This window comes from Balaenoptera borealis (assembly GCF_965194805.1).
Source record: "Balaenoptera borealis genome assembly, chromosome: 9".
NCBI classification, from domain to species: Eukaryota; Metazoa; Chordata; class Mammalia; order Artiodactyla; family Balaenopteridae; genus Balaenoptera; species Balaenoptera borealis.
Genome location: NC_138873.1, coordinates 95,186,133 through 95,211,247, shown reverse-complemented (window position 1 = coordinate 95,211,247; position 25,115 = coordinate 95,186,133).

The following is a 25,115-nucleotide window of genomic DNA, read 5'->3' as shown; positions in this document are numbered from 1 at the left end:
TCAATGTAGGACGATGCCCTTGAACCTGGAGATTTGGGACCCATGGGATGGGTACCACGCCGTATTAATTTAAAGGGTCTGCGTTAGCTCACCCAACCTCACCAAACCTCTCAGCCCCAAGAGTGTCCACCCATATGTCTCAATCAGCTGTGGGTCTAGATATGGTCAATCCAGGTGGCATCACAGCCCCTGAACGAATTTTGTAAGAATTTCTCTCTCTTTCACTGTCTTTGTTTCACGGGTTTTGAAAAGTAATTGATTTTTATAATGGGGTTTAGCTGCTTTTCACTGCTGTGTTTATGCCGCTTTACACCCACTTGACTCACTTACAGAGAGATATCAATACATAGGTTTGAAGATTCTTACTAGTGAGATATATTCTTGGGCGGTGAATAGGGGGTGTTGAGTCCAGTTCACTGAGCAAGGAGTAGGTCTTGTCTATTACATATTGGGTTTATGGAACGGTATCTGAGCTAATTTGAAACCCTTGATTTATGCATCACCCCACCTCACCTTTCCCGTTAAGCAGCCATAGTGTGTTTTCTAAACGTGTGACTCTGTTCTATTTTGTAATGCAGTTCAAGGGTAGCGGTTTTTACATTCCCTCTATAAGTGATATCTTATGATAAGTGTCTTTTTCTGTGTGATTTATTTCACTTAGAATCGTCATACCTAAATCCACTCATCATGCTGCTACTAGCCTTATGACATTGATTTCATGGCTGAGTGATATTCCATTGTACATAAGGACCACAACTTCTTTATCCATTCTTCTCTTTCCTCGGATATTTAAGGTGTAATGAAGTGGAGGTTTTTGTCAACAGAGTAGCCCAAAATTTGGGGTGCCTGTGTCTTGCTGATTTTTAGTTTTCCCAATTTATACGCCCATGAGTGGAAGTGCCCAAGCTCTCTAAGCTGAGTTTTTTAGATGTTTCAGGACACACCGTACACTTCTCCAGAGTGGCTGTTGGCAATTTACGTCCCGCCCATCAGCGTAGCAAGGCTCCCATTTCTCCATGGCCTGTCCTGCATTTCTGGTTTTGACACTTTATTCAGCATGGCCCTTTTGACCAATGGGAAGCGAGACTTCTTTGTAGCGCTGATTTGCCTTTCCAGGTTGCTTGGTTGGCCAAAAAGGGCGTATGCGATTTTTCCTGAATATATTCAGGAAAAAACGCATACGCCCTTTTTGGCCAAGTGCATCACTGTCGAGGTTTTGCCGCTTTTCCTGTGCTTTAAAGGCGATTCGAATATACCTCCTGAAATCTGTTTCCTGCAATTCTGCCTTGCTTTCAAATCCTCTTCGTTGCCTTCCCTCAATATATTTGTGGACGAGAGTTATCATTTCTAAGTCTGCAGGTTTGTGAATTGCAGTGCCCCTGAGCTCCATTATTCAACTCGCTTTCTTGGGAGCTGGCCGCAAAAGCGCAGGATTGCTTCAGGCCGTATTCTGGTTCCTGGCGGCAGGCTGAGCCTGTGGTTAATTCTTCTTCCTGATGGGAAAACAGAGTGACGTGTGCGTGTCCCAACACCTAGAGCTAGTCTCTCATTGGTTGCCCCTCTTCCCGTTCATCCTCAGGACAAATTGCAACCTGTACGGAACAGGAGGATAAAGGTGCTGATTCTCCAAGGAGAGAGATTGCTAGTAAAGCGGCTGGAATGGCGAACCGGAGCACAAGCAGATGAGAAATGAGGTGCGTTTTAGAAACCTTTCCCCATCACACGGTGTGCCATCTTCAGGGTTTCTCATGCATGTTTTCAATGTAGGACGATGCCCTTGAACCTGGAGATTTGGGACCCATGGGATGGGTACCACGCCGTATTAATTTAAAGGGTCTGCGTTAGCTCACCCAACCTCACCAAACCTCTCAGCCCCAAGAGTGTCCACCCATATGTCTCAATCAGCTGTGGGTCTAGATATGGTCAATCCAGGTGGCATCACAGCCCCTGAACGAATTTTGTAAGAATTCCTCTCTCTTTCACTGTCTTTGTTTCACGGGTTTTGAAAAGTAATTGATTTTTATAATGGGGTTTGGCTGCTTTCCACTGCTGTGTTTATGCCGCTTTACACCCACTTTACTCACTTACAGAGTGATATCAATACATAGGTTTTAAGATTCTTACTAGTCAGATATATTCTTGGGCGGTGAATAGGGGGTGTTGAGTCCAGTTCACTGAGCAAGGAGTAGGTCTTGTCTATTACATATTGGGTTTATGGAACGATATCTGAGCTAATTTGAAACCCTTGTTTTATGCATCACCCCACCTCACCTTTCCCGTTAAGCAGCCATAGTGTGTTTTCTAAACGTGTGACTCTGTTCTGTTTTGTAATTCAGTTCAAGGGTAGCGGTTTTTACATTCCCTCTATAAGTGATATCTCATGATAAGTGTCTTTTTCTGTGTGACTTATTTCACTTAGAATCGTCATAGCTAAATCCACTCATCATGCTGCTACTAGCCTTATGACATTGATTTCATGGCTGAGTGATATTCCATTGTATATAAGGACCACATCTTCTTTATCCATTCTTCTCTTTCCTGGGATATTTAAGGTGTAACGAAGTGGAGGTTCTTGTCAACAGAGTAGCCCAAAACTTTGGGGTGCCTGTGTCTTGCTGATTTTTAGTTTTCCCAATTTATACGCCCATGAGTGGAAGTGCCCTATGCTCTCTAAGCTGAGTTTTTTAGATGTTTCAGGACACACCGTACACTTCTCCAGTGTGGCTGTTGGCAATTTACATCCCGTCCATCAGTGTAGCAAGGCTCCCATTTCTCCATGGCCTGTCCTGCATTTCTGGTTTTGACACTTTATTCAGCATGGCCCTTTTGACCGATGGGAAGCGAGACTTCTTTGTAGCGCTTATTTGCCTTTCCAGGTTGCTTGGTTGGCCAAAAAGGGCGTATGCGTTTTTTCCTGAATATATTCAGGAAAAAACGCATACGCCCTTTTTGGCCAAGGGCATCACTGTCGAGGTTTTGCCGCTTTTCCTGTGCTTTAAAGGCGATTCGAATCTACCTCCTGAAATCTGTTTCCTGCAATTCTGCCTTGCTTTCAAATCCTCTTCGTTGCCTTCCCTCAATATATTTGTGGACGAGAGTTATCATTTGTAAGTCTGCAGGTTTGTGAATTGCAGTGCCCCTGAGCTCCATTATTCAACTCGCTTTCTTGGGAGCTGGCCGCAAAAGCGCAGGATTGCTTCAGGCCGTATTCTGGTTCCTGGCGGCAGGCTGAGCCTGTGGTTAATTCTTCTTCCTGATGGGAAAACAGAGTGACCTGTGCCTGTCCCAACACCTAGAGCTAGTCTCTCATTGGTTGCCCCTCTTCCCGTTCATCCTCAGGACAAATTGCAACCTGTACGGAACAGGAGGATAAAGGTGCTGATTCTCCAAGGAGAGAGATTGCTAGTAAAGCGGCTGGAATGGCGAACCGGAGCACAAGGAGATGAGAAATGAGGTGCGTTTTAGAAACCTTTCCCGATCACACGGTGTGCCATCTTCGGGGTTTCTCATGCATGTTTTCAATGTAGGACGATGCCCTTGAACCTGGAGATTTGGGACCCATGGGATGGGTACCACGCCGTATTAATTTAAAGGGTCTGCGTTAGCTCACCCAACCTCACCAAACCTCTCAGCCCCAAGAGTGTCCACCCATATGTCTCAATCAGCTGTGGGTCTAGATATGGTCAATCCAGGTGGCATCACAGCCCCTGAACGAATTTTGTAAGAATTTCTCTCTCTTTCACTGTCTTTGTTTCACGGGTTTTGAAAAGTAATTGATTTTTATAATGGGGTTTAGCTGCTTTTCACTGCTGTGTTTATGCCGCTTTACACCCACTTGACTCACTTACAGAGAGATATCAATACATAGGTTTGAAGATTCTTACTAGTGAGATATATTCTTGGGCGGTGAATAGGGGGTGTTGAGTCCAGTTCACTGAGCAAGGAGTAGGTCTTGTCTATTACATATTGGGTTTATGGAACGGTATCTGAGCTAATTTGAAACCCTTGATTTATGCATCACCCCACCTCACCTTTCCCGTTAAGCAGCCATAGTGTGTTTTCTAAACGTGTGACTCTGTTCTATTTTGTAATGCAGTTCAAGGGTAGCGGTTTTTACATTCCCTCTATAAGTGATATCTTATGATAAGTGTCTTTTTCTGTGTGATTTATTTCACTTACAATCGTCATACCTAAATCCACTCATCATGCTGCTACTAGCCTTATGACATTGATTTCATGGCTGAGTGATATTCCATTGTACATAAGGACCACAACTTCTTTATCCATTCTTCTCTTTCCTCGGATATTTAAGGTGTAATGAAGTGGAGGTTTTTGTCAACAGAGTAGCCCAAAATTTGGGGTGCCTGTGTCTTGCTGATTTTTAGTTTTCCCAATTTATACGCCCATGAGTGGAAGTGCCCAAGCTCTCTAAGCTGAGTTTTTTAGATGTTTCAGGACACACCGTACACTTCTCCAGAGTGGCTGTTGGCAATTTACGTCCCGCCCATCAGCGTAGCAAGGCTCCCATTTCTCCATGGCCTGTCCTGCATTTCTGGTTTTGACACTTTATTCAGCATGGCCCTTTTGACCAATGGGAAGCGAGACTTCTTTGTAGCGCTGATTTGCCTTTCCAGGTTGCTTGGTTGGCCAAAAAGGGCGTATGCGATTTTTCCTGAATATATTCAGGAAAAAACGCATACGCCCTTTTTGGCCAAGTGCATCACTGTCGAGGTTTTGCCGCTTTTCCTGTGCTTTAAAGGCGATTCGAATGTACCTCCTGAAATCTCTTTCCTGCAATTCTGCCTTGCTTTCAAATCCTCTTCGTTGCCTTCCCTCAATATATTTGTGGACGAGAGTTATCATTTCTAAGTCTGCAGGTTTGTGAATTGCAGTGCCCCTGAGCTCCATTATTCAACTCGCTTTCTTGGGAGCTGGCCGCAAAAGCGCAGGATTGCTTCAGGCCGTATTCTGGTTCCTGGCGGCAGGCTGAGCCTGTGGTTAATTCTTCTTCCTGATGGGAAAACAGAGTGACCTGTGCCTGTCCCAACACCTAGAGCTAGTCTCTCATTGGTTGCCCCTCTTCCCGTTCATCCTCAGGACAAATTGCAACCTGTACGGAACAGGAGGATAAAGGTGCTGATTCTCCAAGGAGAGAGATTGCTAGTAAAGCGGCTGGAATGGTGAGCCGGAGCACAAGGAGATGAGAAATGAGGTGCGTTTTAGAAACCTTTCCCGATCACACGGTGTGCCATCTTCGGGGTTTCTCATGCATGTTTTCAATGTAGGACGATGCCCTTGAACCTGGAGATTTGGGACCCATGGGATGGGTACCACGCCGTATTAATTTAAAGGGTCTGCGTTAGCTCACCCAACCTCACCAAACCTCTCAGCCCCAAGAGTGTCCACCCATATGTATCAATCAGCTGTGGGTCTAGATATGGTCAATCCAGGTGGCATCACAGCCCCTGAACGAATTTTGTAAGAATTTCTCTCTCTTTCACTGTCTTTGTTTCACGGGTTTTGAAAAGTAATTGATTTTTATAATGGGGTTTAGCTGCTTTTCACTGCTGTGTTTATGCCGCTTTACACCCACTTGACTCACTTACAGAGAGATATCAATACATAGGTTTGAAGATTCTTACTAGTGAGATATATTCTTGGGCGGTGAATAGGGGGTGTTGAGTCCAGTTCACTGAGCAAGGAGTAGGTCTTGTCTATTACATATTGGGTTTATGGAACGGTATCTGAGCTAATTTGAAACCCTTGATTTATGCATCACCCCACCTCACCTTTCCCGTTAAGCAGCCATAGTGTGTTTTCTAAACGTGTGACTCTGTTCTATTTTGTAATGCAGTTCAAGGGTAGCGGTTTTTACATTCCCTCTATAAGTGATATCTTATGATAAGTGTCTTTTTCTGTGTGATTTATTTCACTTAGAATCGTCATACCTAAATCCACTCATCATGCTGCTACTAGCCTTATGACATTGATTTCATGGCTGAGTGATATTCCATTGTACATAAGGACCACAACTTCTTTATCCATTCTTCTCTTTCCTCGGATATTTAAGGTGTAATGAAGTGGAGGTTTTTGTCAACAGAGTAGCCCAAAATTTGGGGTGCCTGTGTCTTGCTGATTTTTAGTTTTCCCAATTTATACGCCCATGAGTGGAAGTGCCCAAGCTCTCTAAGCTGAGTTTTTTAGATGTTTCAGGACACACCGTACACTTCTCCAGAGTGGCTGTTGGCAATTTACGTCCCGCCCATCAGCGTAGCAAGGCTCCCATTTCTCCATGGCCTGTCCTGCATTTCTGGTTTTGACACTTTATTCAGCATGGCCCTTTTGACCAATGGGAAGCGAGACTTCTTTGTAGCGCTGATTTGCCTTTCCAGGTTGCTTGGTTGGCCAAAAAGGGCGTATGCGATTTTTCCTGAATATATTCAGGAAAAAACGCATACGCCCTTTTTGGCCAAGTGCATCACTGTCGAGGTTTTGCCGCTTTTCCTGTGCTTTAAAGGCGATTCGAATGTACCTCCTGAAATCTGTTTCCTGCAATTCTGCCTTGCTTTCAAATCCTCTTCGTTGCCTTCCCTCAATATATTTGTGGACGAGAGTTATCATTTCTAAGTCTGCAGGTTTGTGAATTGCAGTGCCCCTGAGCTCCATTATTCAACTCGCTTTCTTGGGAGCTGGCCGCAAAAGCGCAGGATTGCTTCAGGCCGTATTCTGGTTCCTGGCGGAAGGCTGAGCCTGTGGTTAATTCTTCTTCCTGATGGGAAAACAGAGTGACGTGTGCCTGTCCCAACACCTAGAGCTAGTCTCTCATTGGTTGCCCCTCTTCCCGTTCATCCTCAGGACAAATTGCAACCTGTACGGAACAGGAGGATAAAGGTGCTGATTCTCCAAGGAGAGAGATTGCTAGTAAAGCGGCTGGAATGGCGAACCGGAGCACAAGCAGATGAGAAATGAGGTGCGTTTTAGAAACCTTTCCCCATCACACGGTGTGCCATCTTCAGGGTTTCTCATGCATGTTTTCAATGTAGGACGATGCCCTTGAACCTGGAGATTTGGGACCCATGGGATGGGTACCACGCCGTATTAATTTAAAGGGTCTGCGTTAGCTCACCCAACCTCACCAAACCTCTCAGCCCCAAGAGTGTCCACCCATATGTCTCAATCAGCTGTGGGTCTAGATATGGTCAATCCAGGTGGCATCACAGCCCCTGAACGAATTTTGTAAGAATTCCTCTCTCTTTCACTGTCTTTGTTTCACGGGTTTTGAAAAGTAATTGATTTTTATAATGGGGTTTGGCTGCTTTCCACTGCTGTGTTTATGCCGCTTTACACCCACTTGACTCACTTACAGAGTGATATCAATACATAGGTTTGAAGATTCTTACTAGTCAGATATATTCTTGGGCGGTGAATAGGGGGTGTTGAGTCCAGTTCACTGAGCAAGGAGTAGGTCTTGTCTATTACATATTGGGTTTATGGAACGATATCTGAGCTAATTTGAAACCCTTGTTTTATGCATCACCCCACCTCACCTTTCCCGTTAAGCAGCCATAGTGTGTTTTCTAAACGTGTGACTCTGTTCTGTTTTGTAATTCAGTTCAAGGGTAGCGGTTTTTACATTCCCTCTATAAGTGATATCTCATGATAAGTGTCTTTTTCTGTGTGACTTATTTCACTTAGAATCGTCATAGCTAAATCCACTCATCATGCTGCTACTAGCCTTATGACATTGATTTCATGGCTGAGTGATATTCCATTGTATATAAGGACCACATCTTCTTTATCCATTCTTCTCTTTCCTGGGATATTTAAGGTGTAACGAAGTGGAGGTTCTTGTCAACAGAGTAGCCCAAAACTTTGGGGTGCCTGTGTCTTGCTGATTTTTAGTTTTCCCAATTTATACGCCCATGAGTGGAAGTGCCCTATGCTCTCTAAGCTGAGTTTTTTAGATGTTTCAGGACACACCGTACACTTCTCCAGAGTGGCTGTTGGCAATTTACATCCCGCCCATCAGTGTAGCAAGGCTCCCATTTCTCCATGGCCTGTCCTGCATTTCTGGTTTTGACACTTTATTCAGCATGGCCCTTTTGACCGATGGGAAGCGAGACTTCTTTGTAGCGCTGATTTGCCTTTCCAGGTTGCTTGGTTGGCCAAAAAGGGCGTATGCGTTTTTTCCTGAATATATTCAGGAAAAAACGCATACGCCCTTTTTGGCCAAGGGCATCACTGTCGAGGTTTTGCCGCTTTTCCTGTGCTTTAAAGGCGATTCGAATCTACCTCCTGAAATCTGTTTCCTGCAATTCTGCCTTGCTTTCAAATCCTCTTCGTTGCCTTCCCTCAATATATTTGTGGACGAGAGTTATCATTTGTAAGTCTGCAGGTTTGTGAATTGCAGTGCCCCTGAGCTCCATTCTTCAACTCGCTTTCTTGGGAGCTGGCCGCAAAAGCGCAGGATTGCTTCAGGCCGTATTCTGGTTCCTGGCGGCAGGCTGAGCCTGTGGTTAATTCTTCTTCCTGATGGGAAAACAGAGTGACCTGTGCCTGTCCCAACACCTAGAGCTAGTCTCTCATTGGTTGCCCCTCTTCCCGTTCATCCTCAGGACAAATTGCAACCTGTACGGAACAGGAGGATAAAGGTGCTGATTCTCCAAGGAGAGAGATTGCTAGTTAAGCGGCTGGAATGGTGAGCCGGAGCACAAGGAGATGAGAAATGAGGTGCGTTTTAGAAACCTTTCCCGATCACACGGTGTGCCATCTTCGGGGTTTCTCATGCATGTTTTCAATGTAGGACGATGCCCTTGAACCTGGAGATTTGGGACCCATGGGATGGGTACCACGCCGTATTAATTTAAAGGGTCTGCGTTAGCTCACCCAACCTCACCAAACCTCTCAGCCCCAAGAGTGTCCACCCATATGTCTCAATCAGCTGTGGGTCTAGATATGGTCAATCCAGGTGGCATCACAGCCCCTGAACGAATTTTGTAAGAATTTCTCTCTCTTTCACTGTCTTTGTTTCACGGGTTTTGAAAAGTAATTGATTTTTATAATGGGGTTTAGCTGCTTTTCACTGCTGTGTTTATGCCGCTTTACACCCACTTGACTCACTTACAGAGAGATATCAATACATAGGTTTGAAGATTCTTACTAGTGAGATATATTCTTGGGCGGTGAATAGGGGGTGTTGAGTCCAGTTCACTGAGCAAGGAGTAGGTCTTGTCTATTACATATTGGGTTTATGGAACGGTATCTGAGCTAATTTGAAACCCTTGATTTATGCATCACCCCACCTCACCTTTCCCGTTAAGCAGCCATAGTGTGTTTTCTAAACGTGTGACTCTGTTCTATTTTGTAATGCAGTTCAAGGGTAGCGGTTTTTACATTCCCTCTATAAGTGATATCTTATGATAAGTGTCTTTTTCTGTGTGATTTATTTCACTTAGAATCGTCATACCTAAATCCACTCATCATGCTGCTACTAGCCTTATGACATTGATTTCATGGCTGAGTGATATTCCATTGTACATAAGGACCACAACTTCTTTATCCATTCTTCTCTTTCCTCGGATATTTAAGGTGTAATGAAGTGGAGGTTTTTGTCAACAGAGTAGCCCAAAATTTGGGGTGCCTGTGTCTTGCTGATTTTTAGTTTTCCCAATTTATACGCCCATGAGTGGAAGTGCCCAAGCTCTCTAAGCTGAGTTTTTTAGATGTTTCAGGACACACCGTACACTTCTCCAGAGTGGCTGTTGGCAATTTACGTCCCGCCCATCAGCGTAGCAAGGCTCCCATTTCTCCATGGCCTGTCCTGCATTTCTGGTTTTGACACTTTATTCAGCATGGCCCTTTTGACCAATGGGAAGCGAGACTTCTTTGTAGCGCTGATTTGCCTTTCCAGGTTGCTTGGTTGGCCAAAAAGGGCGTATGCGATTTTTCCTGAATATATTCAGGAAAAAACGCATACGCCCTTTTTGGCCAAGTGCATCACTGTCGAGGTTTTGCCGCTTTTCCTGTGCTTTAAAGGCGATTCGAATGTACCTCCTGAAATCTGTTTCCTGCAATTCTGCCTTGCTTTCAAATCCTCTTCGTTGCCTTCCCTCAATATATTTGTGGACGAGAGTTATCATTTCTAAGTCTGCAGGTTTGTGAATTGCAGTGCCCCTGAGCTCCATTATTCAACTCGCTTTCTTGGGAGCTGGCCGCAAAAGCGCAGGATTGCTTCAGGCCGTATTCTGGTTCCTGGCGGAAGGCTGAGCCTGTGGTTAATTCTTCTTCCTGATGGGAAAACAGAGTGACGTGTGCCTGTCCCAACACCTAGAGCTAGTCTCTCATTGGTTGCCCCTCTTCCCGTTCATCCTCAGGACAAATTGCAACCTGTACGGAACAGGAGGATAAAGGTGCTGATTCTCCAAGGAGAGAGATTGCTAGTAAAGCGGCTGGAATGGCGAACCGGAGCACAAGCAGATGAGAAATGAGGTGCGTTTTAGAAACCTTTCCCCATCACACGGTGTGCCATCTTCAGGGTTTCTCATGCATGTTTTCAATGTAGGACGATGCCCTTGAACCTGGAGATTTGGGACCCATGGGATGGGTACCACGCCGTATTAATTTAAAGGGTCTGCGTTAGCTCACCCAACCTCACCAAACCTCTCAGCCCCAAGAGTGTCCACCCATATGTCTCAATCAGCTGTGGGTCTAGATATGGTCAATCCAGGTGGCATCACAGCCCCTGAACGAATTTTGTAAGAATTCCTCTCTCTTTCACTGTCTTTGTTTCACGGGTTTTGAAAAGTAATTGATTTTTATAATGGGGTTTGGCTGCTTTCCACTGCTGTGTTTATGCCGCTTTACACCCACTTGACTCACTTACAGAGTGATATCAATACATAGGTTTGAAGATTCTTACTAGTCAGATATATTCTTGGGCGGTGAATAGGGGGTGTTGAGTCCAGTTCACTGAGCAAGGAGTAGGTCTTGTCTATTACATATTGGGTTTATGGAACGATATCTGAGCTAATTTGAAACCCTTGTTTTATGCATCACCCCACCTCACCTTTCCCGTTAAGCAGCCATAGTGTGTTTTCTAAACGTGTGACTCTGTTCTGTTTTGTAATTCAGTTCAAGGGTAGCGGTTTTTACATTCCCTCTATAAGTGATATCTCATGATAAGTGTCTTTTTCTGTGTGACTTATTTCACTTAGAATCGTCATAGCTAAATCCACTCATCATGCTGCTACTAGCCTTATGACATTGATTTCATGGCTGAGTGATATTCCATTGTATATAAGGACCACATCTTCTTTATCCATTCTTCTCTTTCCTGGGATATTTAAGGTGTAACGAAGTGGAGGTTCTTGTCAACAGAGTAGCCCAAAACTTTGGGGTGCCTGTGTCTTGCTGATTTTTAGTTTTCCCAATTTATACGCCCATGAGTGGAAGTGCCCTATGCTCTCTAAGCTGAGTTTTTTAGATGTTTCAGGACACACCGTACACTTCTCCAGAGTGGCTGTTGGCAATTTACATCCCGCCCATCAGTGTAGCAAGGCTCCCATTTCTCCATGGCCTGTCCTGCATTTCTGGTTTTGACACTTTATTCAGCATGGCCCTTTTGACCGATGGGAAGCGAGACTTCTTTGTAGCGCTGATTTGCCTTTCCAGGTTGCTTGGTTGGCCAAAAAGGGCGTATGCGTTTTTTCCTGAATATATTCAGGAAAAAACGCATACGCCCTTTTTGGCCAAGGGCATCACTGTCGAGGTTTTGCCGCTTTTCCTGTGCTTTAAAGGCGATTCGAATCTACCTCCTGAAATCTGTTTCCTGCAATTCTGCCTTGCTTTCAAATCCTCTTCGTTGCCTTCCCTCAATATATTTGTGGACGAGAGTTATCATTTGTAAGTCTGCAGGTTTGTGAATTGCAGTGCCCCTGAGCTCCATTATTCAACTCGCTTTCTTGGGAGCTGGCCGCAAAAGCGCAGGATTGCTTCAGGCCGTATTCTGGTTCCTGGCGGCAGGCTGAGCCTGTGGTTAATTCTTCTTCCTGATGGGAAAACAGAGTGACCTGTGCCTGTCCCAACACCTAGAGCTAGTCTCTCATTGGTTGCCCCTCTTCCCGTTCATCCTCAGGACAAATTGCAACCTGTACGGAACAGGAGGATAAAGGTGCTGATTCTCCAAGGAGAGAGATTGCTAGTAAAGCGGCTGGAATGGCGAGCCGGAGCACAAGGAGATGAGAAATGAGGTGCGTTTTAGAAACCTTTCCCGATCACACGGTGTGCCATCTTCGGGGTTTCTCATGCATGTTTTCAATGTAGGACGATGCCCTTGAACCTGGAGATTTGGGACCCATGGGATGGGTACCACGCCGTATTAATTTAAAGGGTCTGCGTTAGCTCACCCAACCTCACCAAACCTCTCAGCCCCAAGAGTGTCCACCCATATGTCTCAATCAGCTGTGGGTCTAGATATGGTCAATCCAGGTGGCATCACAGCCCCTGAACGAATTTTGTAAGAATTTCTCTCTCTTTCACTGTCTTTGTTTCACGGGTTTTGAAAAGTAATTGATTTTTATAATGGGGTTTGGCTGCTTTTCACTGCTGTGTTTATGCCGCTTTACACCCACTTGACTCACTTACAGAGAGATATCAATACATAGGTTTGAAGATTCTTACTAGTCTGATATATTCCTGGGCGGTGAATAGGGGGTGTTGAGTCCAGTTCACTGAGCAAGGAGTAGGTCTTGTCTATTACATATTGGGTTCATGGAACGGTATCTGAGCTAATTTGAAACCCTTGTTTTATGCATCACCCCACCTCACCTTTCCCGTTAAGCAGCCATAGTCTGTTTTCTAAACGTGTGATTCCGTTCTGTTTTGCAATTCAGTTCAAGGGTAGCGGTTTTTACATTCCCTCTATAAGTGATATCTCATGATAAGTGTCTTTTTCTGTGGGACTTATTTCACTTAGAATCGTCATACCTAAATCCACTCATCATGCTGCTACTAGCCTTATGACATTGATTTCATGGCTGAGTGATATTCCATTGTATATAAGGACCACATCTTCTTTATCCATTCTTCTCTTTCCTGGGATATTTAAGGTGTAACGAAGTGGAGGTTCTTGTCAACAGAGTAGCCCAAAACTTTGGGGTGCCTGTGTCTTGCTGATTTTTAGTTTTCCCAATTTATACGCCCATGAGTGGAAGTGCCCTATGCTCTCTAAGCTGAGTTTTTTAGATGTTTCAGGACACACCGTACACTTCTCCAGAGTGGCTGTTGGCAATTTACATCCCGCCCATCAGTGTAGCAAGGCTCCCATTTCTCCATGGCCTGTCCTGCATTTCTGGTTTTGACACTTTATTCAGCATGGCCCTTTTGACCGATGGGAAGCGAGACTTCTTTGTAGCGCTGATTTGCCTTTCCAGGTTGCTTGGTTGGCCAAAAAGGGCGTATGCGTTTTTTCCTGAATATATTCAGGAAAAAACGCATACGCCCTTTTTGGCCAAGGGCATCATTGTCGAGGTTTTGATGCTTTTCCTGTGCTTTAAAGGCGATTCGAATCTACCTCCTGAAATCTGTTTCCTGCAATTCTGCCTTGCTTTCAAATCCTCTTCGATGCCTTCCCTCAATATATTTGTGGACAACAGTTATCATTTCTAAGTCTGCAGGTTTGTGAATTGCAGTGCCCCTGAGCTCCATTATTCAAGTCGCTTTCTTGGGAGCTGGCCGCAAAAGCGCAGGATTGCTTCAGGCCATATTCTGGTTCCTGGCGGCAGGCTGAGCCTGTGGTTAATTCTTCTTCCTGATGGGAAAACAGAGTGACGTGTGCCTGTCCCAACACCTAGAGCTAGTCTCTCATTGGTTGCCCCTCTTCCCGTTCATCCTCAGGACAAATTGCAACCTGTACGGAACAGGAGGATAAAGGTGCTGATTCTCCAAGGAGAGAGATTGCTAGTAAAGCGGCTGGAATGGCGAGCCGGAGCACAAGGAGATGAGAAATGAGGTGCGTTTTAGAAACCTTTCCCGATCACACGGTGTGCCATCTTCGGGGTTTCTCATGCATGTTTTCAATGTAGGACGATGCCCTTGAACCTGGAGATTTGAGACCCATGGGATGGGTACCACGCCGTATTAATTTAAAGGGTCTGCGTTAGCTCACCCAACCTCACCAAACCTCTCAGCCCCAAGAGTGTCCACCCATATGTCTCAATCAGCTGTGGGTCTAGATATGGTCAATCCAGGTGGCATCACAGCCCCTGAACGAATTTTGTAAGAATTTCTCTCTCTTTCACTGTCTTTGTTTCACGGGTTTTGAAAAGTAATTGATTTTTATAATGGGGTTTAGCTGCTTTTCACTGCTGTGTTTATGCCGCTTTACACCCACTTGACTCACTTACAGAGAGATATCAATACATAGGTTTTAAGATTCTTACTAGTCAGATATATTCTTGGGCGGTGAATAGGGGGTGTTGAGTCCAGTTCACTGAGCAAGGAGTAGGTCTTGTCTATTACATATTGGGTTCATGGAACGGTATCTGAGCTAATTTGAAACCCTTGTTTTATGCATCACCCCACCTCACCTTTCCCGTTAAGCAGCCATAGTGTGTTTTCTAAATGTGTGACTCCGTTCTGTTTTGTAATTCAGTTCAAGGGTAGCGGTTTTTACATTCCCTCTATAAGTGATATCTTATGATAAGTGTCTTTTTCTGTGTGATTTATTTCACTTAGAATCGTCATACCTAAATCCACTCATCATGCTGCTACTAGCCTTATGACATTGATTTCATGGCTGAGTGATATTCCATTGTACATAAGGACCACAACTTCTTTATCCATTCTTCTCTTTCCTCGGATATTTAAGGTGTAATGAAGTGGAGGTTCTTGTCAACAGAGTAGCCCAAAATTTGGGGTGCCTGTGTCTTGCTGATTTTTAGTTTTCCCAATTTATACGCCCATGAGTGGAAGTGCCCAAGCTCTCTAAGCTGAGTTTTTTAGATGTTTCAGGACACACCGTACACTTCTCCAGAGTGGCTGTTGGCAATTTACGTCCCGCCCATCAGCGTAGCAAGGCTCCCATTTCTCCATGGCCTGTCCTGCATTTCTGGTTTTGACACTTTATTCAGCATGGCCCTTTTGACCAATGGGAAGCGAGACTTCTTTGTAGCGGTGATTTGCCTTTCCAGGTTGCTTGGTTGGCCAAAAAGGGCGTATGCGATTTTTCCTGAATATATTCAGGAAAAAACGCATACGCCCTTTTTGGCCAAGTGCATCACTGTCGAGTTTTTGCCGCTTTTCCTGTGCTTTAAAGGCGATTCGAATGTACCTCCTGAAATCTGTTTCCTGCAATTCTGCCTTGCTTTCAAATCCTCTTCGTTGCCTTCCCTCAATATATTTGTGGACGAGAGTTATCATTTCTAAGTCTGCAGGTTTGTGAATTGCAGTGCCCCTGAGCTCCATTATTCAACTCGCTTTCTTGGGAGCTGGCCGCAAAAGCGCAGGATTGCTTCAGGCCGTATTCTGGTTCCTGGCGGAAGGCTGAGCCTGTGGTTAATTCTTCTTCCTGATGGGAAAACAGAGTGACGTGTGCCTGTCCCAACACCTAGAGCTAGTCTCTCATTGGTTGCCCCTCTTCCCGTTCATCCTCAGGACAAATTGCAACCTGTACGGAACAGGAGGATAAAGGTGCTGATTCTCCAAGGAGAGAGATTGCTAGTAAAGCGGCTGGAATGGCGAACCGGAGCACAAGGAGATGAGAAATGAGGTGCGTTTTAGAAACCTTTCCCCATCACACGGTGTGCCATCTTCGGGGTTTCTCATGCATGTTTTCAATGTAGGACGATGCCCTTGAACCTGGAGATTTGGGACCCATGGGATGGGTACCACGCCGTATTAATTTAAAGGGTCTGCGTTAGCTCACCCAACCTCACCAAACCTCTCAGCCCCAAGAGTGTCCACCCATATGTCTCAATCAGCTGTGGGTCTAGATATGGTCAATCCAGGTGGCATCACAGCCCCTGAACGAATTTTGTAAGAATTCCTCTCTCTTTCACTGTCTTTGTTTCACGGGTTTTGAAAAGTAATTGATTTTTATAATGGGGTTTGGCTGCTTTCCACTGCTGTGTTTATGCCGCTTTACACCCACTTGACTCACTTACAGAGTGATATCAATACATAGGTTTGAAGATTCTTACTAGTCAGATATATTCTTGGGCGGTGAATAGGGGGTGTTGAGTCCAGTTCACTGAGCAAGGAGTAGGTCTTGTCTATTACATATTGGGTTTATGGAACGATATCTGAGCTAATTTGAAACCCTTGTTTTATGCATCACCCCACCTCACCTTTCCCGTTAAGCAGCCATAGTGTGTTTTCTAAACGTGTGACTCTGTTCTGTTTTGTAATGCAGTTCAAGGGTAGCGGTTTTTACATTCCCTCTATAAGTGATATCTCATGATAAGTGTCTTTTTCTGTGTGACTTATTTCACTTAGAATCGTCATAGCTAAATCCACTCATCATGCTGCTACTAGCCTTATGACATTGATTTCATGGCTGAGTGATATTCCATTGTATATAAGGACCACATCTTCTTTATCCATTCTTCTCTTTCCTGGGATATTTAAGGTGTAACGAAGTGGAGGTTTTTGTCAACAGAGTAGCCCAAAACTTTGGGGTGCCTGTGTCTTGCTGATTTTTAGTTTTCCCAATTTATACGCCCATGAGTGGAAGTGCCCTATGCTCTCTAAGCTGAGTTTTTTAGATGTTTCAGGACACACCGTACACTTCTCCAGAGTGGCTGTTGGCAATTTACATCCCGCCCATCAGTGTAGCAAGGCTCCCATTTCTCCATGGCCTGTCCTGCATTTCTGGTTTTGACACTTTATTCAGCATGGCCCTTTTGACCGATGGGAAGCGAGACTTCTTTGTAGCGCTGATTTGCCTTTCCAGGTTGCTTGGTTGGCCAAAAAGGGCGTATGCGTTTTTTCCTGAATATATTCAGGAAAAAACGCATACGCCCTTTTTGGCCAAGGGCATCACTGTCGAGGTTTTGCCGCTTTTCCTGTGCTTTAAAGGCGATTCGAATCTACCTCCTGAAATCTGTTTCCTGCAATTCTGCCTTGCTTTCAAATCCTCTTCGTTGCCTTCCCTCAATATATTTGTGGACGAGAGTTATCATTTGTAAGTCTGCAGGTTTGTGAATTGCAGTGCCCCTGAGCTCCATTATTCAACTCGCTTTCTTGGGAGCTGGCCGCAAAAGCGCAGGATTGCTTCAGGCCGTATTCTGGTTCCTGGCGGCAGGCTGAGCCTGTGGTTAATTCTTCTTCCTGATGGGAAAACAGAGTGACCTGTGCCTGTCCCAACACCTAGAGCTAGTCTCTCATTGGTTGCCCCTCTTCCCGTTCATCCTCAGGACAAATTGCAACCTGTACGGAACAGGAGGATAAAGGTGCTGATTCTCCAAGGAGAGAGATTGCTAGTAAAGCGGCTGGAATGGCGAGCCGGAGCACAAGGAGATGAGAAATGAGGTGCGTTTTAGAAACCTTTCCCGATCACACGGTGTGCCATCTTCGGGGTTTCTCATGCATGTTTTCAATGTAGGACGATGCCCTTGAACCTGGAGATTTGGGACCCATGGGATGGGTACCACGCCGTATTAATTTAAAGGGTCTGCGTTAGCTCACCCAACCTCACCAAACCTCTCAGCCCCAAGAGTGTCCACCCATATGTCTCAATCAGCTGTGGGTCTAGATATGGTCAATCCAGGTGGCATCACAGCCCCTGAACGAATTTTGTAAGAATTTCTCTCTCTTTCACTGTCTTTGTTTCACGGGTTTTGAAAAGTAATTGATTTTTATAATGGGGTTTGGCTGCTTTTCACTGCTGTGTTTATGCCGCTTTACACCCACTTGACTCACTTACAGAGAGATATCAATACATAGGTTTGAAGATTCTTACTAGTCTGATATATTCCTGGGCGGTGAATAGGGGGTGTTGAGTCCAGTTCACTGAGCAAGGAGTAGGTCTTGTCTATTACATATTGGGTTTATGGAACGATATCTGAGCTAATTTGAAACCCTTGTTTTATGCATCACCCCACCTCACCTTTCCCGTTAAGCAGCCATAGTCTGTTTTCTAAACGTGTGATTCCGTTCTGTTTTGTAATTCAGTTCAAGGGTAGCGGTTTTTACATTCCCTCTATAAGTGATATCTCATGATAAGTGTCTTTTTCTGTGGGACTTATTTCACTTAGAATCGTCATACCTAAATCCACTCATCATGCTGCTACTAGCCTTATGACATTGATTTCATGGCTGAGTGATATTCCATTGTATATAAGGACCACATCTTCTTTATCCATTCTTCTCTTTCCTGGGATATTTAAGGTGTAACGAAGTGGAGGTTCTTGTCAACAGAGTAGCCCAAAACTTTGGGGTGCCTGTGTCTTGCTGATTTTTAGTTTTCCCAATTTATACGCCCATGAGTGGAAGTGCCCTATGCTCTCTAAGCTGAGTTTTTTAGATGTTTCAGGACACACCGTACACTTCTCCAGAGTGGCTGTTGGCAATTTACGTCCCGCCCATCAGTGTAGCAAGGCTCCCATTTCTCCATGGCCTGTCCTGCATTTCTGGTTTTGACACTTTATTCAGCATGGCCCTTTTGACCGATGGGAAGCGAGACTTCTTTGTAGCGCTGATTTGCCTTTCCAGGTTGCTTGGTTGGCCAAAAAGGGCGTATGCGTTTTTTCCTGAATATATTCAGGAAAAAACGCATACGCCCTTTTTGGCCAAGGGCATCACTGTCGAGGTTTTGCCGCTTTTCCTGTGCTTTAAAGGCGATTCGAATCTACCTCCTGAAATCTGTTTCCTGCAATTCTGCCTTGCTTTCAAATCCTCTTCGTTGCCTTCCCTCAATATATTTGTGGACGAGAGTTATCATTTGTAAGTCTGCAGGTTTGTGAATTGCAGTGCCCCTGAGCTCCATTATTCAACTCGCTTTCTTGGGAGCTGGCCGCAAAAGCGCAGGATTGCTTCAGGCCGTATTCTGGTTCCTGGCGGCAGGCTGAGCCTGTGGTTAATTCTTCTTCCTGATGGGAAAACAGAGTGACCTGTGCCTGTCCCAACACCTAGAGCTAGTCTCTCATTGGTTGCCCCTCTTCCCGTTCATCCTCAGGACAAATTGCAACCTGTACGGAACAGGAGGATAAAGGTGCTGATTCTCCAAGGAGAGAGATTGCTAGTAAAGCGGCTGGAATGGCGAGCCGGAGCACAAGGAGATGAGAAATGAGGTGCGTTTTAGAAACCTTTCCCGATCACACGGTGTGCCATCTTCGGGGTTTCTCATGCATGTTTTCAATGTAGGACGATGCCCTTGAACCTGGAGATTTGGGACCCATGGGATGGGTACCACGCCGTATTAATTTAAAGGGTCTGCGTTAGCTCACCCAACCTCACCAAACCTCTCAGCCCCAAGAGTGTCCACCCATATGTCTCAATCAGCTGTGGGTCTAGATATGGTCAATCCAGGTGGCATCACAGCCCCTGAACGAATTTTGTAAGAATTTCTCTCTCTTTCACTGTCTTTGTTTCACGGGTTTTGAAAAGTAATTGATTTTTATAATGGGGTTTGGCTGCTTTTCACTGCTGTGTTTATGCCGCTTTACACCCACTTGACTCACTTACAGAGAGATATCAATACATAGGTTTGAAGATTCTTACTAGTCAGATATATTCCTGGGCGGTGAATAGGGGGTGTTGAGTCCAGTTCACTGAGCAAGGAGTAGGTCTTGTCTATTACATATTGGGTTCATGGAACGGTATCTGAGCTAATTTGAAACCCTTGTTTTATGCATCACCCCACCTCACCTTTCCCGTTAAGCAGCCATAGTGTGTTTTCTAAATGTGTGACTCCGTTCTGTTTTGTAATTCAGTTCAAGGGTAGCGGTTTTTACATTCCCTCTATAAGTGATATCTCATGATAAGTGTCTTTTTCTGTGGGACTTATTTCACTTAGAATCGTCATACCTAAATCCACTCATCATGCTGCTACTAGCCTTATGACATTGATTTCATGGCTGAGTGATATTTCATTGTACATAAGGACCACAACTTCTTTATCCATTCTTCTCTTTCCTCGGATATTTAAGGTGTAATGAAGTGGAGGTTTTTGTCAACAGAGTAGCCCAAAATTTGGGGTGCCTGTGTCTTGCTGATTTTTAGTTTTCCCAATTTATACGCCCATGAGTGGAAGTGCCCAAGCTCTCTAAGCTGAGTTTTTTAGATGTTTCAGGACACACCGTACACTTCTCCAGAGTGGCTGTTGGCAATTTACGTCCCGCCCATCAGCGTAGCAAGGCTCCCATTTCTCCATGGCCTGTCCTGCATTTCTGGTTTTGACACTTTATTCAGCATGGCCCTTTTGACCGATGGGAAGCGAGACTTCTTTGTAGCGCTGATTTGCCTTTCCAGGTTGCTTGGTTGGCCAAAAAGGGCGTATGCGATTTTTCCTGAATATATTCAGGAAAAAACGCATACGCCCTTTTTGGCCAAGTGCATCACTGTCGAGGTTTTGCCGCTTTTCCTGTGCTTTAAAGGCGATTCGAATGTACCTCCTGAAATCTGTTTCCTGCAATTCTGCCTTGCTTTCAAATTCTCTTCGTTGCCTTCCCTCAATATATTTGTGGACGAGAGTTATCATTTCTAAGTCTGCAGGTTTGTGAATTGCAGTGCCCCTGAGCTCCATTATTCAACTCGCTTTCTTGGGAGCTGGCCGCAAAAGCGCAGGATTGCTTCAGGCCGTATTCTGGTTCCTGGCGGAAGGCTGAGCCTGTGGTTAATTCTTCTTCCTGATGGGAAAACAGAGTGACGTGTGCCTGTCCCAACACCTAGAGCTAGTCTCTCATTGGTTGCCCCTCTTTCCGTTCATCCTCAGGACAAATTGCAACCTGTACGGAACAGGAGGATAAAGGTGCTGATTCTCCAAGGAGAGAGATTGCTAGTAAAGCGGCTGGAATGGCGAACCGGAGCACAAGGAGATGAGAAATGAGGTGCGTTTTAGAAACCTTTCCCCATCACACGGTGTGCCATCTTCGGGGTTTCTCATGCATGTTTTCAATGTAGGACGATGCCCTTGAACCTGGAGATTTGGGACCCATGGGATGGGTACCACGCCGTATTAATTTAAAGGGTCTGCGTTAGCTCACCCAACCTCACCAAACCTCTCAGCCCCAAGAGTGTCCACCCATATGTCTCAATCAGCTGTTGGTCTAGATATGGTCAATCCATTTGGCATCACAGCCCCTGAACGAATTTTGTAAGAATTCCTCTCTCTTTCACTGTCTTTGTTTCACGGGTTTTGAAAAGTAATTGATTTTTATAATGGGGTTTGGCTGCTTTCCACTGCTGTGTTTATGCCGCTTTACACCCACTTTACTCACTTACAGAGTGATATCAATACATAGGTTTGAAGATTCTTACTACTCAGATATATTCTTGGGCGGTGAATAGGAGGTGTTGAGTCCAGTTCACTGAGCAAGGAGTAGGTCTTGTCTATTACATATTGGGTTTATGGAACGATATCTGAGCTAATTTGAAACCCTTGTTTTATGCATCACCCCAACTCACCTTTCCCGTTAAGCAGCCATAGTGTGTTTTCTAAACGTGTGACTCTGTTCTGTTTTGTAATTCAGTTCAAGGGTAGCGGTTTTTACATTCCCTCTATAAGTGATATCTCATGATAAGTGTCTTTTTCTGTGGGACTTATTTCACTTAGAATCGTCATAGCTAAATCCACTCATCATGCTGCTACTAGCCTTATGACATTGATTTCATGGCTGAGTGATATTCCATTGTATATAAGGACCACATCTTCTTTATCCATTCTTCTCTTTCCTGGGATATTTAAGGTGTAACGAAGTGGAGGTTCTTGTCAACAGAGTAGCCCAAAACTTTGGGGTGCCTGTGTCTTGCTGATTTTTAGTTTTCCCAATTTATACGCCCATGAGTGGAAGTGCCCTATGCTCTCTAAGCTGAGTTTTTTAGATGTTTCAGGACACACCGTACACTTCTCCAGAGTGGCTGTTGGCAATTTACATCCCGCCCATCAGTGTAGCAAGGCTCCCATTTCTCCATGGCCTGTCCTGCATTTCTGGTTTTGACACTTTATTCAGCATGGCCCTTTTGACCGATGGGAAGCGAGACTTCTTTGTAGCGCTGATTTGCCTTTCCAGGTTGCTTGGTTGGCCAAAAAGGGCGTATGCGTTTTTTCCTGAATATATTCAGGAAAAAACGCATACGCCCTTTTTGGCCAAGGGCATCACTGTCGAGGTTTTGCCGCTTTTCCTGTGCTTTAAAGGCGATTCAAATCTACCTCCTGAAATCTGTTTCCTGCAATTCTGCCTTGCTTTCAAATCCTCTTCGTTGCCTTCCCTCAATATATTTGTGGACGAGAGTTATCATTTGTAAGTCTGCAGGTTTGTGAATTGCAGTGCCCCTGAGCTCCATTATTCAACTCGCTTTCTTGGGAGCTGGCCGCAAAAGCGCAGGATTGCTTCAGGCCGTATTCTGGTTCCTGGCGGCAGGCTGAGCCTGTGGTTAATTCTTTTTCCTGATGGGAAAACAGAGTGACCTGTGCCTGTCCCAACACCTAGAGCTAGTCCCTCATTGGTTGCCCCTCTTCCCGTTCATCCTCAGGACAAATTGCAACCTGTACGGAACAGGAGGATAAAGGTGCTGATTCTCCAAGGAGAGAGATTGCTAGTAAAGCGGCTGGAATGGCGAGCCGGAGCACAAGGAGATGAGAAATGAGGTGCGTTTTAGAAACCTTTCCCGATCACACGGTGTGCCATCTTCGGGGTTTCTCATGCATGTTTTCAATGTAGGACGATACCCTTGAACCTGGAGATTTGGGACCCATGGGATGGGTACCACGCCGTATTAATTTAAAGGGTCTGCGTTAGCTCACCCAACCTCACCAAACCTCTCAGCCCCAAGAGTGTCCACCCATATGTCTCAATCAGCTGTGGGTCTAGATATGGTCAATCCAGGTGGCATCACAGCCCCTGAACGAATTTTGTAAGAATTTCTCTCTCTTTCACTGTCTTTGTTTCACGGGTTTTGAAAAGTAATTGATTTTTATAATGGGGTTTGGCTGCTTTTCACTGCTGTGTTTATGCCGCTTTACACCCACTTGACTCACTTACAGAGAGATATCAATACATAGGTTTGAAGATTCTTACTAGTCTGATATATTCCTGGGCGGTGAATAGGGGGTGTTGAGTCCAGTTCACTGAGCAAGGAGTAGGTCTTGTCTATTACATATTGGGTTTATGGAACGATATCTGAGCTAATTTGAAACCCTTGTTTTATGCATCACCCCACCTCACCTTTCCCGTTAAGCAGCCATAGTGTGTTTTCTAAACGTGTGATTCTGTTCTGTTTTGTAATTCAGTTCAAGGGTAGCGGTTTTTACATTCCCTCTATAAGTGATATCTCATGATAAGTGTCTTTTTCTGTGTGACTTATTTCTCTTAGAATCGTCATAGCTAAATCCACTCATCATGCTGCTACTAGCCTTATGACATTGATTTCATGGCTGAGTGATATTCCATTGTATATAAGGACCACATCTTCTTTATCCATTCTTCTCTTTCCTGGGATATTTAAGGTGTAACGAAGTGGAGGTTCTTGTCAACAGAGTAGCCCAAAACTTTGGGGTGCCTGTGTCTTGCTGATTTTTAGTTTTCCCAATTTATACGCCCATGAGTGGAAGTGCCCTATGCTCTCTAAGCTGAGTTTTTTAGATGTTTCAGGACACACCGTACACTTCTCCAGAGTGGCTGTTGGCAATTTACATCCCGCCCATCAGTGTAGCAAGGCTCCCATTTCTCCATGGCCTGTCCTGCATTTCTGGTTTTGACACTTTTTTCAGCATGGCCCTTTTGACCGATGGGAAGCGAGACTTCTTTGTAGCGCTGATTTGCCTTTCCAGGTTGCTTGGTTGGCCAAAAAGGGCGTATGCGTTTTTTCCTGAATATATTCAGGAAAAAACGCATACGCCCTTTTTGGCCAAGGGCATCATTGTCGAGGTTTTGATGCTTTTCCAGTGCTTTAAAGGCGATTCGAATCTACCTCCTGAAATCTGTTTCCTGCAATTCTGCCTTGCTTTCAAATCCTCTTCGTTGCCTTCCCTCAGTATATTTGTGGACGAGAGTTATCATTTGTAAGTCTGCAGGTTTGTGAATTGCAGTGCCCCTGAGCTCCATTATTCAACTCGCTTTCTTGGGAGCTGGCCGCAAAAGCGCAGGATTGCTTCAGGCCGTATTCTGGTTCCTGGCGGCAGGCTGAGCCTGTGGTTAATTCTTCTTCCTGATGGGAAAACAGAGTGACCTGTGCCTGTCCCAACACCTAGAGCTAGTCTCTCATTGGTTGCCCCTCTTCCCGTTCATCCTCAGGACAAATTGCAACCTGTACAGAACAGGAGGATAAAGGTGCTGATTCTCCAAGGAGAGAGATTGCTAGTAAAGCGGCTGGAATGGCGAGCCGGAGCACAAGGAGATGAGAAAGGAGGTGCGTTTTAGAAACCTTTCCCGATCACACGGTGTGCCATCTTCGGGGTTTCTCATGCATGTTTTCAATGTAGGACGATGCCCTTGAACCTGGAGATTTGGGACCCATGGGATGGGTACCACGCCGTATTAATTTAAAGGGTCTGCGTTAGCTCACCCAACCTCACCAAACCTCTCAGCCCCAAGAGTGTCCACCCATATGTCTCAATCAGCTGTGGGTCTAGATATGGTCAATCCAGGTGGCATCACAGCCCCTGAACGAATTTTGTAAGAATTTCTCTCTCTTTCACTGTCTTTGTTTCACGGGTTTTGAAAAGTAATTGATTTTTATAATGGGGTTTAGCTGCTTTTCACTGCTGTGTTTATGCCGCTTTACACCCACTTGACTCACTTACAGAGAGATATCAATACATAGGTTTTAAGATTCTTACTAGTCAGATATATTCTTGGGCGGTGAATAGGGGGTGTTGAGTCCAGTTCACTGAGCAAGGAGTAGGTCTTGTCTATTACATATTGGGTTCATGGAACGGTATCTGAGCTAATTTGAAACCC